Raw genomic sequence first — 7984 nt, 5'->3', positions numbered from 1 at the left:
AAATCAAAGAGTAGCTAACCTGTATTTAAATAGAATAATTTTTCTGGATGCCTTAGTCATAGATGTCTCAGCCATGAAAAAAATCAAGACACCAAGCACTTACTTGAGAAATGACCACAAAGAATGTCTCCAAACCTAGGCACAAAATTATCAGACTGACATAAGTAGTTAAATCAACCTCCCCTTGGTGGTCCAGGAACATGGGATACATGCAATTTCCACTGGAGATAGTGAAATTCATGAATATGAACCTTGGAAATGGTATCTAGTGAGGGCTTTAGTGGACAAAAATCTTACCAAAGTATCTCAAAGAAAAGGTGGCCTTAAAAAAAAAAAAAAAAAAAAAAAAAAGAAGAAGAAGCAAACCCACAAAAAAAGCCCAAACAACCCCCAAGTGAACAAAAAAAATTATGAAGAACTGAGGAGCAGCAGATAAAACTGTATGAAACTCTGCATGGTGATCAGCTGACATTGCTGAAAGATGGATGCTGCTGCAGAGAGCACTGCTAAGCCAAGCAGTGTTGTAATCTAAATATCTTGAGAGCCTGCCTAGAGGTTTTCTCTTTTTTGCTTATAATTACAGCACAGCCCTAACTATCACCACAGTTTGCCTGTAATTACTGCAGACCTACAGGGCTCCTATAGGAAGTTTTACATATTCTGGTGGCTGGGTCTGACTGCTAAGAGGCTGCAGGCAGACAGATAGCTGTGGGTGTGATAGGCTGAGCAGCATGGAAGGACAGGGATTCATCTCTGGAGTGTGTGTCCTTGCAGAAGTGAGGTACAAATGAGGAGGCTGGCTGGGAAGAGAGGGAAGGCATGAATTCCATTCTAGATGGGATGGCTAATATGACAACAGAGCTTTCAGCCTTCTCCTTGCTAGGGATGGCAGCTGGTAAATCCCTAGCAAGCCTACTCCAGCCTTGCAACCTCTGCTTAGGCTGCCCTTCTTAGGGTGTGCAGTGCAGACCTCCTCACTGGTTATTTTCCCCACCCATGCTGCTTGGGGCAAAGAAGACCAGATGCCTCCAGCTGTCACACTGCACTACAGCAGTGAGGTTGGGACTTCCCTATGTTACTTGCTCATAGTTTTTGAACAACGGAGATGGGATTGTGCCACAATGGTTGATCTGACCACCTTATCAGCCTCTTGAGTGAGCTGCCATGCTTGAATAGAATTTGACTTTCTCTTAGCAGATCTGCTGGGCCCCTGTTCACCTGCACAGTAGAGGGATGAAGGATCACACAGCAGCGGGATGTGAATGAGAGCAGTGAGTCACTCAGTTTTAGCTTATCTCTGCTTCTCTACTGGGAAATGGAGATAACTCGAGATAATGCAGTTACTCTTCTGCCCTGGGCTTGCCCTGTCAATTATCCTGTGATTTCCAGGTGAAAGAGAGGAGAGAAGGATATGTGTCCTCCTATACCAATGCATTATACCTGCATATCTCTACAGGCTTCTGGGTGTTTGACAGAAAGAAATATTTCCCTCCCATCAGCACCACCTCTGATTTTTTACTTATTTTTTTTAACTGACAGTAAACCCCAGAATGGATAATTTCACAGTGAAAATGGTAACAATGCACATATAAGACAGCAGGGATATAGGGTTATTTGCACCTATTAGAGTGTTCTGCATGCAGTGTCCTGGCAACAGTAGTAGATATTCCTCAGAGAGATGTTTTCCCATCATCTGTTTGAGCCTGAGTTTCAATGTGCCCTTATGGAGCAAACCATGAGTAAACCAAGGATGAGGACCCTCCACCTGCACCATCTAATCTGGTCCCTTGCATATTGATGCCCAGGATGCAGACTGGCAGTGCAGGAGAATGCTTTGTGTTCAAAATCTGGGACACCAAAAGGAAAAGCAACAAAACATTGTGGAAAAGCTTTCTGTGACAGAATAGCCTGATGTCTGCCATCAGCTTATGGTCAAAGCCTTCATGGTCCCACAATGCAGGAAGAATGGGTGACTGTGGAGGTGCAATTAGCGGGTCTTTTCTCATCAAGCTGCGGTTCAGCTTTGGTTTTGGATGCTGATGAGACCACAAAATACCTTTATTGCCTGTAAATACAGACACTGAAATCTGTAGGAAGCCCACTTTACCAGCTGAAAGCCCACCTTGGGAATAAAACTGAAACTCTTGACCTTGAAATAGCTTCCAAATTCTAAAAGCAGCACATTTAGCTAGCTACATGCCTTAGTTACAGGCATTAATCACCACCTTATTTTACACAGCATGTAAATTTTAAGTAATAGAATCACTGTCCCCATTGCCATATTTGCAACTAAAAGCTGATAAATAGAAGCACTGACCTCAGCTGGTCGATTTAACCTGATGAGTCATGGTCTTGGGGCCACATATGCTTCCTCTGCTAATATTCTTGTTCCTATTTATTTTTTAAAGTGCACTGGCATGCTGTGTACCACAGAATAGCTTCTCTAATGGGCAATTCCAGAAATAGAAATATCCCATTAGTTCCCTTCTCCTTTGTCAGGGTTTCACTGCTTATTCTATACAGAGCTGCAGCAGCTCAAAGAGACAAGGGCAAGAGTGCTCTCGGGAGAGACAGAAGAGGGGCACAGGTAGGCTGTCGAGCAGACAATTTTTCTTGTAGTTGTCTGTCTGAGAAGCACCCTGATCTCTGCTTGCTTTTTGCCTTACAGGGAGCTGAGCTGCAGAGAGAGATGCAGCATCTGTGGACTCCTCCACTTTATCTGTTCTGTACTACATATATGCCACAATAGAGGGATCTGCACATAGCCATAGCTTTGGTGTTGTTCTTGATCACAGAATCATATAGGTTGGATACGACCTTCAAGATCATCAAGTCCAACCACTAATCCTACTCTCCCAAGTCTGCCACTAAGCCATATTCCCAAGCATCACATCCACATGGCTTTTAAACACATCCAGGGATAGACATCCAACCACCTGGGCAGCCTGTTCCAATGCCTTACAATATTTTTGGTGATTTTTTTTTCACAATGTCCAGCCCAAACTCTCGCTGGTGCAGCTGAAGGCATTCCTTCTTGTTCTATCACTTGCAAGGAGAGACCAATACCTATGTCACAACAATCTCCCTTCAGGTAGTGGGAGAGAGCAGTAAGGCCTACCCTCAGCCTCCTTTTCTTCAGACAAAATGACCCAAATTTGATGAGATTTTCTCTGCAAAAGGGTGGATTTTTTAATCACAGCTGAGTCAGAGAGAAGGACTGAATCACAGCCAGTGTGGTGTTTCACTCAGTGTGGTGGTCAACAGCAGACCATTTGCCTTGGACTGGGGTGCCCCAGCATTGGGTGCTGTGCAGAAATAGAGAGCAGAAAAGCCCTCTTACTCTTCCCAGCCAGATGTTGCTTGCAACTCAACTTGCTAGCATTGCAAGTTTATCACAGAATGGTAGGGGTTGGAAGGGACCTCTGGAGATCATCATATCCAATCTCCCTGCCAAAACAGGATCACCTGGAGTGGGCCACACAGGAACATGTCCAGGTGGGTTTTGAAAGTCTCTAGAGAAGGAGACTCTACAACTTCTCTGGGTAGCCTGTTCCAGTGCTCTGTCACCCTCACAGTAAAGAAGTTTTTCCTTGTGTTGAGGTAGAACTTTCTGTGCTCTGTGTTCAATCCTGAATGTGCATACTCCTTTAGTAACACCGTCAGAAATGGCATTTGCTCAATGACCTTCCACCAAACCTGTAGTTGCAACCTCAGAAATACTGCAATCAATATTGTTGTCAAATGTTGTGTCTGTACCTAGACATGGACCATGGTGCAGTGGTTGCCAGGCAGGCATGAACTTGCCTGGTTTGCAAGACAAAAGCTTCTCATAGCCTAGACTGTCACACAAGGTCACAAAGCCCATCACTTTCACCAGCCTGTAGATGTTCTCATCTTGCAATAAAAACCTGATGGGGACTGTTTCTCTTCTGGCCCCTAGCTGAGAAACTGAGTGGCTTCCATGTCTCTACACAATCCCCAGTTCACAAAGTGTTGTACATGGGATAGAACCTGGGAGGATACATCACTGCATTGCCTTTTCCTCTCCTGCAGGCAGGTCCATGGTGCTGCAGCTCATTGGACAGAAGAAAAAGCAGCAGCTTTCTGAGCAGCATGATACTGGTGGGGTGTGGTGGGTTTGCATCTGGATGCCCCTGAAGCCTTCTGGTTCTGGGTACTGGTTCAGGGTGCAAATTGGCAGTGAAATATTAAAACCAAATAAAATAATTTTAGGCAAAAGCCTTTGGCTGCCTGCATAACAGTCCCTTGTTCTTACAAAAGCATCACTTACACCCCTTTGATCCGTGATGCTTACGGCTCTTAGACTTCTTTGTTCCAAACAAATTAACTCAAAACCAGGCTAAGCCTTCCATTAAACTTGATAGATGTGTGACAAAGAGAAGGCTCAAGGCTCATTCATTTACCTCTCGAAAAGAAGTAAGAGTGTAAACCGCTACCGAGCTGACTCCCTTCCATGTGCAAATTCACCAGGCTGGAGACCACAAGTGGCTGCTAATTCTGGCCCTTAGCTGAAACCTTTTCTCTTCAGGCATATCTCCATCCCTACCTTTCCCTACTCACCTCTCTGGATGGTAATTCTCTGTCTTCTGACTCCTTAATGTCACTGAAATGGGATTTATATGAGGAATATTTAGTGGAATTGCATTAGTATTTGACATTTCAGCTCTTGGTAGTTCTCAATGATGTTATTTGCAAGGACATTTTTTATCACCGTAAATTGCAATTCTTCAAGAGCAGTGTAGCAGTTTAATCTTCTAGGTCTGTCTCTTTGTCCCTCTATCAGGATTTCTGATTTATTTGACTCACTGGTCCTTTGAATTTCTTATGCTCGTTGCAACACACCTGTGTGTCAATGACTGAAAAATGTTCGTTTGAAGTAACAGCTCTGGCTTGCAGTGCATTGGGTTTGATCCAAAAATAGAACTGTGTAGAAAACTCTCTTTATTAGCTTTTCCAGAATTCTAGACCTCGGGTAGTTCAAGCTGAATAACATCATGTTTTACTTAAAAAAGGAAACAAGATATTGGTTGCTTGAAATGGCCACTGAAGGAAGGCATAGGAGAGCTTATGAGAGACTTTTGTTGTTTCCAAAGACTTCACGTCACGTGCTTTGAGGATTACAAAAATTCAGCTGTACAGCTTTTTCCATTAGTCAGTTTATCTTTTGTTAGTCGTGGGTTTTTTAGAATCATGGAATGGTCTGGGTTGGAAGGGACTTCCAAAGGTCATCTAGCCCAACCCCCTCTGCAGTAAGCAGGGGCATTCTCAACAAGATCAGGTTTCCCAGAGCCCTGTCAAACCTCACTTTGAATATCTCGAGGGATGGGGCCTCCATGAAGGAGGGATGGGACCTCCAGGAATGTTCCTGGGCAACTTGTTCCAGGATTTCTGGGTTTGGTTTGGGCTTGTTTGTGTGTTTTTTGGTGTTTTTGTTTGTTTGTTTGTTTTTTTGTTTGGTTTGGGTTGGGTTTTTTTGGTTGGTTGGTTGGTTGGTTTGGTTTGATTTTTGGTTTGTTTGTTTCTTTGCTTTGCTGGATTGTTTGCTTTTATTTTTAATGAGCGAGTACAAGAAATGCAAAAGCAAATATTACACTGCCAAAGCCTAAATTAAAAGATGTTCCTAAGTGGCTGATGTGGCAGTGCAATGGGAGTGTGATGAAGAAATACCAACAGCAATCCAGTTGGTAAGCAGCTAAAGGTAGGCTTTATTTTTTTAGAAACATCTTCTGATGAAGAATTTCCAACTGGTACAAATATAATCTGGGGAGAAACCTGAGCAACACTAGGAACAGAAAAGGAGGGTGTTGCATAAACCATAGTGTTAACACTTTGAGAGAGATTAAACTAAGAAATCTCTCCTGGATATCAAATCTCTGCATGTAGTATTACAGAGACCTTCATGTCAGACATTCTGACAGTGCACTTCATTTCTGCCTTGCCCTCATTTAACTAGAATACTAAGACATTGAGTTATGGAGAATTCAAAAACCTTTTGAGAGATGCCTTTGGAAATGGTACATCCTTTTCAGAGCTGCCTGAATTTCTAGAGATAACACTGCTGTTATGAGCAAAGGATTAAAATACTGCTTCTTCTCTTTTTTCCCCCAAGTCTAGAAATACAGTTACAAGCAGATGGCCTGTGATGCTCAAAGCTCATTCAAACAGTACTGAAATACTAGGCATTTCTGTCCATGTGTCCAGGCACACACACATGGACCTACATGACAACACAAAACCAATTCTAAGCAGAATTTTAACATAATTTTCAGATCAAAGCATGCTTGAAGGCAGATGCCAGACCAGATTCAGGCTAAATTTGTAGGCTGAGCTCATCAGATGACTAGTACTATCTGACTGCAAAAGTTTATAATGATTAACATGTGTGACAAGTATTTCATTGAATTATAAGTAGACTGTTTAAGGGCTTCGTCTAAAGCTAGTGCTTCCCAATTCTGTGAGGAGAGGACATGAGACTGGTGGTTTGCATTATACAATCAGTTTGATCTCCTTGGTTCTGGTGGACCGTGAACGCTGCCATATTGATGAAAGCAGAAGCAATGCAAGTAGCTGGAAAGAGGGCAGTGCAGGCAGTTGGCTAGCTGTGGGGCAGTGCTTTTCCAAAACTTAGCTATTCTCTTAAAACACTTCTCTTTGCACAGCCCTTGTTTAATGTGATGCTGATCAGGCACTGACTCTTCTATTTGTGCATTTCCCTGGCAACAGATTGCTTTGGCAATGTTTAAGCAGGATTTGGTATCTGTTGTACAATTATCCTATAATTCCTTGGTGTCAGTCCCAAGCAAGAAAAGGTTTAATCAGTGCTTTTCTTATCATTTTGTCAAGACAGCACCTACTCAACAACTATTGTGAATGAAACATTCTGTTTTCTGCAACAGGTATGCCCAGATGTGGATTTTTGTGCAAAGATGATGGTCAAATTGAAGAAGGTGCTTTGAAACAGTAAATAACTCTGTATATGCTCACATATCTAAGAGTGAAATCTAAAGCACACAGAAACGCTGCTTTAGACAAAGGGAGGAACTGATCACCCGATAATAGAAATCAAAGAAATCCAAACTTTATTACTTCAAGGAAAACCAAACACAGAATCAGAGCAGGCTTGATAAACATTGCATAATTTAAAGAAGAAGAGGGCTAGTTTGCTAAAGAGGTTAGGGAAATAGAACCTTGATGAGAAACTCTAAGACAATCTTTACAGAGAGTTTCTTTGTTTAGTTTTTGTTTGTTTTGGTGTGCATGGGGTTTTTTGTTTGTTCTGGTTTTGTTCTGTGTTTGGTTGTTTGTTTGCTTGTTTGTTTAACCTTAGACATTTTATATCTATTTCTCTGGTCTCTGCAAATATTCAACCTACAGTCAAATGAATTTCACTTCACACAGCTTATACCACTGAAACTGAAACACGTGTAGACCTTGGACTTACATGGAAAAGAGTCTTTAAAGAATGATATCATGTGTGTGTGTGTGTATAAATAATCTTAGAGAGGCTTTTGTTCTCAGGAGCTTGGAAAATTAATGTTTCTATGACAATTTGTAGCTGGGCGTTTGAATTTGAATCACTTTGACCATTACTATTGACTTATTTGTGGTCTGTTATACTGTTTATATAGAGTAGATATCTTAGGATTTTGTAGTAAACAAATAAATGTAACATGTATGTATATAATAAATGTATCTATGTATGTATTTTCTTACTTTAAATTTTAGATCTTAAGAGAGGCATTTTTGCTCCTTGTTTGTTGGAGACAGTTGTACTTCTTAAAGGCTGCCCCGTTTTAAGGTCTGGAGAAAATCCATTGCTACTGATGACCACTACATTCTAGTAAGATTTGCAGTTAGTCTATGAAAATTCAGGAGGAAAGACATCCCTGCTGATGAATTAGCTTACATTTTTCTACCTTTGCACTAAAGATGTAGTAGGCAGTAGAAAAATACTGTATCAGAG

Source organism: Indicator indicator, chromosome Z (assembly GCF_027791375.1).
Source record: "Indicator indicator isolate 239-I01 chromosome Z, UM_Iind_1.1, whole genome shotgun sequence".
Taxonomy (NCBI): domain Eukaryota; kingdom Metazoa; phylum Chordata; class Aves; order Piciformes; family Indicatoridae; genus Indicator; species Indicator indicator.
The sequence above is the reverse complement of the archived record's forward strand: the minus strand, read 5'-3'. Positions refer to the sequence as shown.